The following is a 12,762-nucleotide window of genomic DNA, read 5'->3' as shown; positions in this document are numbered from 1 at the left end:
AAATTTTCCTTATTTTTACTAAATTTTTATTATATTTCTTTAAAGTTACTGATTTTTGTTAAACTAAAATTAATTTTACAGAATTGATTTTTTTTTTTTTTTTAATAACTAAACTTATTTATTTTTTAAGTGAAGCGAATAGTTCCTTAATCCTCTATGTAAAAAAAAAAAAAAACAAAACAAAACCCTCAAATGCACGGGAAAATTAAAGGAAAATCTCACTAGTAACAAAATGATTTATTATTACCGTTCAAAAAAAGAAAGATTTATAATTAAAAAAAAATCTTAAATCATAATGGAAATCTCATTAATTAATTTTAATCCATAGTATAATCATCAAATATGGAAAATTATCAATGTGATTTCCAGTATCTTTGTACATAATCAGGTTTGAATGCAAAAAGATTTCCATCTCTTTTATGCAAGTAATCTTTTAAAAGAAAATCACCCATATCAAATTACTGGCTCTTGTCAACAACTCAACTATAAATTGAGACGTATGCTGGACTTTCTTAAATCAAGTAATTTCATAACACCTTTAAAAAAAAAAAATCATAGCATTTATATTAAAAATTAGAACTTAGAGATTTCCCAAAACTATGGACCCTAGTTCTAAATTTTTTTTGCTTGGATTTCTGCTAGTTACTGTGGTCACGATTTCTAGTAAGTTTTTCTAGTTATCATTAGTTCAATTTTTTGCATTTTTAATTTAAAATTTGCATGATTATGATCATGTGTAAGTGTGTAACCGAGAAATTCATTCATACACCATGGTGCTTTCAAGTGGTTTTATTTATTTATTTATTTTTTAATTATTGCTTATTTAATCAACAAATGAAAAAAAAAAATCAACAAATGAGAAAATAAAAAAAATAACCTTAAAGATGTATAATGGTTTTCATGTGCCAATTAACCTTTTTTTCTTAATTTTAAGGCTTTCCTATAATTAATTGCATAAAGTCCCTCACAAATTTTAATGTAAAATCCGGTTTGGTTATGTAACTTCCCTTAATCGAGATAATCTCATCAATTAACTATATATAATATCGCATAGACAAATTAACCTATTTGTGTGTACAATAATGCAAGTCTAATAATGAAATAATCGGGAACATAAATAGTTATTATTTGGAATTAGAATTATCGTATTTTATCACTCCTCAAAACACCATATTTTGATTTAACCCCCCATTTTTCGTTTATTTTCTTTTTAACCAATTAAACACAAAATGTTAGATTTTACCACCTCTTAACTAAAAATATCGGATTTCATGCCAAAACTTGCTCTATTAAGATTTTGATGGTCATTTCTGATATGAGGTCAAAACCAATAATACATTTTTTTTTTCATGGAACCACCATTAATAATTGTGATTTTACATTAAAATGTGGCAGATTTACCATCAACAGAAGGATTAGGACCATCTCCATATGTATGTGTGGGGGCATGTACAACTCCTGCAGATTGCAACACTCAATGCACTGATAAAGGTTATAGCAGTGGTGGTTCTTGTGTTGGCATGGGCTCTTCAGATTTAAGTTGTTGCTGTAACAAGTGATACCAATCTTTGAATTTGCATAATTCTGTTTTTAAATAGTTAATAAATTTAGCAAGCTTTTGTTACACATTTTCTTTTCTTTTCTTTCTTTATTTATTTTTTACAACAGCTAATCACAACAACTAAATACTCAAAAAAGTTATAGAGTCTTTAAAAAGGGGGGGGGGGGGTTTAAAGATTATTTTATAAAATTATAGTCTTGGCCCTATTTTATGTTAGGAAATTATATGTTGTAACCATGAAAATAATAAAGAAATTAGGACAAAAATACAATACTCCATTGTAGATCTCACAAAAGTTGTGACGCGTTTTACGGCTGCCCTAGAAGCGTATTTTGCCACCACCGGTACGAGGCTCTCAGTGACGAATGCTCCCCAAGGGTAACACAGCTACCTTCCAACTCCGTACCCGGCCGATTGGAAGGTTGGAATTACTTCAAGAACTGCTCAGATCTCTTTAGGGATGGCTTTGTGTTTATTGTGTTTTGGGTTTCACAATACTTTTTGTTTTTCTGTCTCTATAAAAAATAATAGCTCAAGGGTATTTATAGGTTATGAAAAGGAATCAAGAATAAGGAAACAAAACCCGGTTCCCGAAGCTTTGCAAGGTCTGCCCGGTCTGCCAGGGCGAGTCCGCCCTACCGGGTGCGACAAGCACAACTCAAAACTCCGATTTTAGGCTTTGCCCGGTCTGCCCGGGCAAGTCAGCCCTACCGGGCGCGCGGGGTAAAAATTGATACGGAGAAGTTCGAAGCTTTGCCCTGGCTGCCAGGGCAATGTCGCCCTGGCAGGGCAAGTGGGATACGAAAACTAAGGAGTTCACTATCTTGATGAGAAGCTTACTTCTAACCGCCCTACCCCCTAGGGCAAATCCGCCCTGCCAGGGCAAGAAGGATAAGAAGCTTATCACAAAACATAGCTTAATACAATCGACCAATTGAATCGTTCGACTTGAATTACTCCCAACAATCCCCCACAAATGCAATCGAACATGAGACCTAGAAATCTGAGCAGTAAATGAAAGAATAAGTGCATAAGTGAAATAACCCATAAGGATTGAACTAACACATTAGTGGAGTGGGGTGTATGTTCAACATTCTATAGAGTATAAATTGAACTCCTAAGACAATTGAAAGAACCCGACACCACACACTTTACCTTTAGAAGCTTGAAATAATTCCGCGTCCGCATGAAATGTCATACGAGGCCAACTTTCCCTTAGATTTCTAGTGAGTGTTGTTAGGAACTGTAGACACCCAAATGTGTCTCCCCAAAACCAAACCCAGTGATGAGTACCTTTCACGTCGAATCATAATCGAATGAAGCGAAAGTGTAGAAAATCTAGTGTTGCGGATAGTTTTAATTTCTTTTCTCTTCTCTCTGTTTTTGAAAACTAATTTTAAGAAAACAGCCAATCCAATTTGGTTGGTCCATGATATGGGTCCAATAGTAGTGTAGTTGGATGGGGCTTGACAAGTCCTTCCCAACGATATATTATAAGCCCAATTCCGATGAATATTGAGGAAGTTATGGCCAATTTACTGAACTGGGCCCGGTTTGAGCTTTATATGCGGCCCAATGATCTAGGGGAGGGCCTAATATGATTTATCATTCCTAATGCAATTAGGAATGATTTTAGTCTTCTAGATTCTTCTAGAAGGTTCTTTTCATTCCTAATTCAATTAGCATTGATAAATTGACTTTTGTTGACTTTTCAGAGTTTTAATTAAAATCAAAAAGCATTTTCGAGGAAAAGATGCGATTTTATCCTCCAGTACGGCAAACTTATCTGATTTTCAAAAACGCGTCAAAAACAGGTCTGGCGCCTGACTCCAGGCATTGGCGCCTGGAACCAGGGCTGGTGCCTGGCGCCAGCTCTGTTTTGCGTGCGCTAGCTCTGTTTTACGTGCGCCAAGTGCTCTGTTTTGATATTTTATCTTTTTGGCTGATTTTCTCTATAAATAACGTATTAAAAACTCCGTTTTGATTCACCAATTCTCACGAATTCTCACCTACAATCAGTTTTCATTCGCAATCATTAATTCTCTAATTCTCTCTTAATCATTCATCAATTCTTATTCTTTCTAATTCTCATCAACTCTCATCAAGAATTTCTTGATTTTCTCTCTCTGTCTAGCCTAGCTTTTTACAAACACTATTCCTCATACATTAGCACTAGAAACACCTAGCCATATTCGAAGTTGCCTTCGCCCTAGACGTGAAAGGTTTAATTTATGAGGGTTTGGTCCCAAATCTCTCTTTCAATTATTTTATTTAATTTTTGTTTTGTTTATTATTTTCCTTGAAGTTACTAACGTGTGTATTTTGTTATTAGAAAGAGGTACGAGGCATCAAAGTAAGTGCTTTAATGGTTTTAATTGATATTATGATGTAGAGATCATGTTTATATTGTTATTATGATATTCCTAGTATCATGTTTAGGGAAAAGGTTATAATATCAAATATGCTTAATATGATTGTTACGATGCTTCCTATATTCTTCCTAATATTAATGATTCCTAGTATCATGTTAGGGTTAAAGCTTTGATTTTTATTGTTTAGTGACATGCTAGGGTTTGTTATTAATCTTGTTAGTATCATGCCTAGGATCTTGCTATTATTATTATGCTTTAATATTAACATGAACATGATTATGATTATAATTTTTATGATTTATGATGATTATGAATATTATTATTATTATTATTATTTTGATGATGATTATTTTATTTATGATGATATTATTATTATTATTATTATTTTTATTATCATGATATTTATTTATTATTATGTTGCTTGATGTTATTTATTATTTATTGCTTGATCGCGCCTTTATGCATGTTTAAAGGGAATTGGTACTTGTAATCACGCTTAATAAGATAATTAATAATCTTGTTAGGGTTAATTTGATTATAATTTCAAGTGATCGCCAATAATAGATTTGTTTGTGCATTAATATTCAACCAACATAGATAAACAGGTTTAGGGTAATCCTATTGATTGCATGTTAATAAAAAAGCGCACATGAATACGATCAGAATAAAGTAGAGGCCTATTATTAGGGCAGGTTCAATCTCTTTTAGGTTGGATTTGTACCTTCATCCCCGAACCCTTATTTGGTTCTAGACCTTATGGAGTTGACGATCTCTTGGATCGTTAAGGGGTGTAACCTTCACCCTGTGAATGGTTTACAAGTTCCTAAAACTTGTTGGCGACTCTTTTTCTCTATCTTCTTCCCTTTTGGACGCCACCGTACTTTAGTGTATGATTACAGTGGGGTTCAAGCTAGGGGTTAACGCTTGAATTTATTCCCTACAGGAACCTACACAGATTCCATAGGAGGATGCCAACCCTGCTCACTCACATAGGTGCCCCATCTAGTCTATATGCCCCATAGACCACCCAAAAGGGATATGAAACATTAAGGACAACGTCCAACCTATCCATTGGTGTATCCATCAAGTCCGATTATTTGGACCACTTATAGAAGCTATAGATACATCAAAACACTGATGTTTGATCTCACAATCAAACATATAAGCAGATCTATCTAGGCTTCCTATAGTTCAACCCCTTCTCGGATGACTATAAGGCTAGATGCATTCAACATGAAGCTCAACTTCACAACGATGGCGAATCTATCAAGTTCTCTCATAGAACCACCCAATACGGGCTATAGATTCATCATGAACAATAACGTTCATCTCATAGATAAATATTGGCGGTACGTCTATCAAGTCCTTCACAATAGGACCACCCAATTCGGGCTATAGACATATTAAGAGCATAAGCTCATCCTCACAACTAATTGCCATGGGAATGACATACCACGAGGATTTTTAGTTCATTCCCTTCGACAAACTCTTACCAAGTCATACTTTATTCCTTATTTAAGGAATTGTATGGTTCTTCTCTAGCTTTACATACTCCAACCAGAGTACCATTTCCACAAGCCATGTCTTACTTTGTCACTAACTCCATAGTTCCTGACAACACACACAATGACACTTGTGAAAAATAATGTAGAGAACATGAGGATCAACTTACCCCCACAATGGTCCAACTTCCAGAGTTCATTTTGCAATAACTCATATTCTTGACACTTATCATCCCTAGCAATGATCCTTGCTTCCAACTGGATAGTGCATCACACTTTTGCTTTGCAAATAACTCAAAATAAACAACCCATAAACATGTAAAAATATACACTGATAGGGCAATCATATTTTTTGTTGTTTTACTTAACCTTTATCCCCTGCATTGCCCCAACTTTAACAACGATTGGACGATGTTGTCTACATAAATTAAGTGAACCAACAAATTTCTTTTTGCAAAGCTACATCATGTCAAGAATAATATGTTACATCAATGAACTTGCAAATCATTAGCATATTTAAATAAACATCAAGGCTAATCTATACCCAACAACTCTGGTTTCAATATGACCAATATATTAACCAAATCAAATTCTCTACATAGTGAGAATAAGCTCAACACATAACTTGTCCGATTTAATGATCTTACCATCTAGAATCACACCATTCAGCTCATCATCTCGTACTTTCATCTTGGCATAGATAAAAAAAAAAAAAAAAAAAAAAAATTAAGACCTTAAATCTCAATCAACCAGTACATGTGTAATCAACAACATATGATTAGACTAGCATCTGACTAACATCAATGCTCATCATAATAAACACACATGTAGTACATCTTTACATTCGCATGCCAAGAGTGAAATGCATTTGACATAGTTTGGGTACTTACATTTGACCCCCACATGACTTGTCTAGTCCACTCACCACATTAACCGCAAAAGTTAATTTAATATATGAAGGTTATACCTCATACCTTGAGTTGTCTCATATAATTGCATCACTAACAAACACCATGATTTCTAACCAATCATGTTAGGAAGCATACGCAACCTGACTGCAAAAATGACAAGCTCATAATACAAGTGAGTAATAAAATTGGGACAATACCAAACTTACATGTATATCGTGAAAACACAATATCTTACCCTCAATCCCTTCCAAGGTATACCAAAACCTTACAAGTTTCCTCGAAAGGCACTTACAACCGAAGGACATTCTATGGTAAGGTAAGAAATATAAATCTCAAGCATAAGACTCCACAAGAGCTTGATTTTATGTTCACATATTTCTTCTCTTCAAACTAGTTCAAGTAACATTTATCATGGTATGTTCATATGGTTTCGGATTCCTATCCACCATTACTGGAATACCAAGAAACAATCCATCTAAACCTTTCAAACATGAAAGTAGACACAAGGCGGAACTCAATTAGTTCATGCTTTAGCAATAATACTTACCTTAGTTGATCCACTCATCAACTACATTGTTCAGACCAAAGCTTAAGAAACAAAGGAAACACCCACATGATCAACAAGGTTAATACATGATATAAATCGTACTTGAGAAACTTCACATACATGATTCGTCATATCAAAGTCATCTAGACTTAAACAACTAACTCATAGTTCAACATACATTAAACTTGTGAACTAGAATAAGTAAAGCAGCAGAGATCTCATTACTTCCATAATTTCCAGTATGTTCTGCTTTAATTGATTTTCATATATCATTAGCATAACTCAATATAGACCACACATTAGGTCCTTTAAATCAATAACATAAAGGTTTATGCTAAAGAAACACACATTCCACATGAATGAATTAAGAAAAGATCACTCACATGAGTGAATAAATAAACAATATTAGATTCAGCATGTTTAGTAATCACAGCATCGCAGAGTCTCAAATATAAACTGCGAAGCACAATAAGGAACATCTCACTTTCCATAAACACCCCTACACAACAAGCATTTAGGTTATCCCATATATAACCAATCTGTTAATCAAGAAGGGGGCTAAAACACATTTTGTGAGACAAACCATTAGCCAACAAAGAGAGCTGAAAACAATAAAATTGCTACCTCCATATAAATTTCAATAACCAATCATTGAAACACTAGCAATTTAAATGGCCTCTCCAAACAATAGGATCATACCTTCAATTATTTCATTGTGGATTTCTTCTCTGAAAAACAACCTTGACCAACCTAACTATTTTAGGCTTTGGTCGAGGTAACACTTTTACTTCTACTGTATATAAACTTAGGAGATATAAACAATTGTCTCACTTAGACCACAAAAGAAGTTATGCTTCACGCAAACATCAACAAGTAGAATAGCAACGCATTTACAATTCTACTCAACCTCCAAGTCTAACAAATTAACTAAGTACTCAAGAATTAACTCATATAATTCAACTACCCTTTAAGTCACATACTTGTAGGGTTCACTCAAAATACTTAGTTAAATTAAACATCATAATATCCATTTGTCACTGGATTAGGAATAAGAATAACACTTAAAAATAATCAAGGGTCACACAAACAAGTCCTAATCAATCAATGCATCCAATCAATGGATAATATACAACATAATGAGCATAATAATTAATTAAGCACTCACAACAAAATCAAATATGGTGAGTCACACACATGAATAAGATATATACTTCCTCAACATACTCACTATGGTGAGTCATACTAAATTACTAACATACTCGTTAGTTTCAATTCTAACTTTATTCCCCACAAAGCACAACAAAGCATCACAAAGTACATGTTAAGCATAAGGGGCACATAAGAAAATACATATGTGAAGTTAGAATTTCATAACAACAAATTAAAGGGGAACTTCCCTGGCATGAGTGGCACGTTCGATTTTGTGAGCGTCCAAGCAAGGTTGCTTGTACCACCTTTGAAAGAAGGGTCTAAGGCTCGTTTTGCTATGCGATTGCACGATTCGATTCGCTGCCCTTCGATCAACGTTGCCGGCTAACATTCATATCAACCATAAACGACTCTCATAGCCGTCTCTAATTATTAAAACATTAACCACCAAGGTTAAATAGCAACTTTATCAACGCCAACAGCCACATGACGGTGCTTCACTTGGTATGATATACCACTCCCACTAAAATCTATTGATTCCACTATAAGAATCCCAATTCAAATTCCGATCATGGGATAAGTTAGGGCCTGTTCATATTTACTGAACTGAACTGATTGGAGCTGAAATGAACTTAACTGAATTGAACTGAAATGAGCTAAAATTAATATTTTATGAGAGAGGGACATTAGGAACTGAACTGAACTGAACTGATTGGAGCTGAATTGAACTGAACTGAACTAAACTGATTAGAGCTAAACTGAACTGAAATTAAGTAAATATGAACAGACCCTTAGTGCCTTGGAGTTGACTTTCCTAGAGAATTAATGGATTAGGACCCTTATTCCACTCAATTTGTTGCAGACTTCGTCGGCAAACAATAATATCACAAATCAAGGAGCATAATTACATGCAATATGCAAACCACATATTAAGAACAAATTCCATTTCTTAATTTAATCAATTATCGGCAAAAGACACTTCGTAGAATTGAAGTTTTGGGCTCTCCATCAACTCAACGAATTTAATACTCTAAATTCGACGCAAAACAAGAGTCATCTATTATACCCCGAACATTAATAACGCAAGTAGATTCAAGGCTACGACACAAATACGCTTCTAGATTGTTAGGAAATTATATGTTGTAAACATGAAAATAATAAAGAAATTAGGGCAAAAATACAATACTCCATTGTAGATCTCACAAAAGTTGTGACGCGTTTTACGGCTGCCCTAGAAGCGTATTTCGCCACCATCGGTACGAGGCTCTCAGTGAGGAATGCTCCCCAAGGGTAACACCGCTTCCTTCCAACTCCGTACCCCGATTGGAAGGTTGAAATTACTTCAAGAACTGCTCAGATCTCTTTAGGAATGGCTTTGTGTTTATTGTGTTTTGGGTTTCACAATACTTTTTGTTTTTCTGTCTCTATAAAAAATAATAGCTCAAGGGTATTTATAGGTTATGAAAAGGAATCAAGAATAAGGTAACAAAACCCGGTTCCCGAAGCTTTGCAAGGTCCACCCGGTCTGCCAGGGCGAGTCCGCCCTACCGGGTGCGACAAGCACAGCTCAAAACTCCGATTTTAGGCTTTGCCCGGTCTGCCCGGGCAAGTCAGCCCTACCGGGCGCGCGGGGTAAAAATTGATACGGAGAAGTTCGAAGCTTTGCCCTGGCTGCCAGGGCAATGTCGCCCTGGCAGGGCAAGTGGGATACGAAAACTAAGGAGTTCACTATCTTGATGAGAAGCTTACTTCTCACCGCCCTACCCCCCAGGGCAAATCCGCCCTGCCAGGGCAAGAAGGATAAGAAGCTTAATCACCAAACATAGCTTAATACAATCGACCGATTGAATCATTCGACTTGCATTACTCCTAACATTTTAGTCTATTGTGTATTTGCTTGATTATCGATCAACTATTGGTTAAATTTCCGTGTGTCATTATATATAATACTACATATAACATATTTATGATAAAATATTAGTGTAATCATTAATACCCCGTAATAAGTTTAAATCAGCTGGCACAAAAATGTTTCAACATTCAATAGTTTCTCGAAAAAATCTTGATTTAAAAATTATCTAAAAAAAACTAGCTAGTAAAAAAAAAAAAAAAAAAATCTTATTTTCATATTAAAAAGACGTACTATCAATCATTTATAAAAATGTAATTTTAGTAATTTCAATTGACACATTTCTTTTATCATATATATTTATAATGTATAAATTAATACAATTTTAGTATTATTTAGTTTGTACAGAATATGACCATAATAATTGTTATGTATAGTCTTCAATTTGTGAGTTATAGAGAGGAAATATTCTCCCACATGGAAAGATTGAGATTTGTTAGATGTCTTTATTACTTGACTGTGCTATGCATATTTGTTTTGGGCCCATTTGATTGGGCTTTGGTTATGGCTTTGTTGGTTGATGATTAGTAGTATATTTATCAAAATATTTACTAATTATAGACTAGCACTTAGGCACGTGCACGTTAAGTTAAAAGTTTTAATCTTATAGACTAGCACTTAGGCACGTGCACGTTAAGTTAAAAGTTTTAATCTTCTTCTTTTCTTTTTACGTTTCCACATAGAAAATCCTGGGGTAAATTGGCTTAATTGTTCCCAACAACATCATATAGGAGGGCTAATATTATCCTAAGGACGGAGTATAATTGTCCTATTATTATTTCCTAGGTGGGATTTGATTTAATTTATCATTTGATAGTTAGGGCCTATTCACTTCAACTAAATTTCAATTCAGTTTAGTTCAGTTCAACTCTAATAAATTCACTTTAACTCCTAATTTCCTTCTCTCATAAAATATTCATTTCAGCTCAATTCAGTTCAGTTCAATTCAGTAAATATGAACAGACCCTTAGTGTAATTGATGGACAATTGGATGTAACTCGTTGAAACTGTTTTTTTAATTAATCTTAATTTTAGTGAACTAAAATAGACATATTTTTCTGATTAAAAAAAAATATGACGTAGTTTAATTTTAAAATCTTGAGAGACGGATGGAGTGTGACACGATTTTCATTTTAAAGTTAGTGTAATTAACGGATGCACAATTGGATTTAACTTAACTAAAATGGATTTTTGATGTATATATACTTTGAATAACTATCTTAATTTTAAGGTTCTTGAGAGCTAGGTGGGATATGGCAAGATTTTTCGTTTTAAAAAATAACAGTTAGTGTAACTGATGGGCAATTGCCAATTGGATGTAACTTAACTAAAATGGGATCTTGATGTATCTTAATTACATATAAAAACAATTTAATTAGTATAAGATTTTGAAAACTAGCAAGGTGGGATGTGACAAGATATCTTTTTTTTTTTTTTTTTTTTTTTTTTTTTTACAATAATAGTTGGTGTTATTGGTGGATTTTTAAGGTATCTTAATTTTAATAAACTAAATATAATGTAGCTTGATTCTAAGGTGATTATCTCTACATTATTTTTAAATTAATGTAAGGCTTGTTCACATTTACTGAACTGAACTGAATTGATTGGAGCTGAACTGAACTGAAATTAAGTAAATGTGAACATGCCCGTAAAGCATTTACTTGTGTTCTTTTAAAATTTATACTCTACACTCCCTTTCATACATGAGAAACCTTTTAAATGCACTCACATGCAGGGGTGAGCATGGGACGGATACCCGTACCGTTAGTACTAACGGTTCGGATATTCGATAACCAAAATCCCTAAAAGTGATATCCATAACCCGAACCGATAAGTTTGGGTACCCGAATTTTCGGATCGGTTATCGGTTACCCAATAAGATTTCCAATAATGATAATTAAACTTAATTATGTAGTTATTATGATATAATTTACCACTAATTAACAACAATATCATATGATTTTGACCAAATTATTAATAATATTACTAATTATTGATATTATAAAGTAATTATAAAATAATTATAAAGTAAAGAGTTTAGATTTAAAAAATTAGATTTAAGTAGGAAAAAAAAAGCAAAAAAATGCTTATCGGAACGGATCGGTAACCGTTAATTTTAAAATGATACCCAATAACCATACCCGATAACAAATTATCGGAACGGGTACCGAACGGTTATGGTTATCGGATCGGGAACCCTAATTTTCGGAACGGTTACGGATCGATTTTTCGGATTTTCGGGTAGTTTTGCTCTGCCTTACTCACATGAAGTATTTCATGGGCTTAAGTGCACTTTCAACACTTACCTTCACATAGATCCATTCAATCAGGCCTAAAGTATACTAAATACATCATGAACTAGATTTTGATACCATGATAAGCTTCATTTGATTGTATTAAACATGATTTCAAAAGCAAACAATCCATCATCAACATCCACTTAGGGAGAGCCCAATGACTAGAGAATGCAATGCACTATAATGGAAATTGTTTGAATGATTATGTAAAGTGACTAACCTAAGAAAATTGTGATTGCCTCAAGTAGGGACTTGTTGACATTACATAAGAAGCTTAGAGAGCAAACAAGAAAGTTTGCGACCTATTCATATTCTAAGACACTTCAGTGTAAAGAAAACTATCCATGTGTGAGTTAAAATTACTTATTCCAAATACATAAATTGAGGAAAAGGGACCAACATGATATAAGATTGGTGGATTATATCAATAATACGAAGTTTAATTTTACACTTGAACTCTATTGACCTTATATGTAATCATTTTTTTTTTTTTTTAAATATGGGCTTCTGCTCG

The sequence above is a fragment of the Chenopodium album genome, chromosome 3 (genome assembly GCF_948465745.1).
Source record: "Chenopodium album chromosome 3, dcCheAlbu1.1, whole genome shotgun sequence".
Classification (NCBI taxonomy): domain Eukaryota; kingdom Viridiplantae; phylum Streptophyta; class Magnoliopsida; order Caryophyllales; family Amaranthaceae; genus Chenopodium; species Chenopodium album.
Note: the sequence above shows the minus strand (reverse complement) of the source record.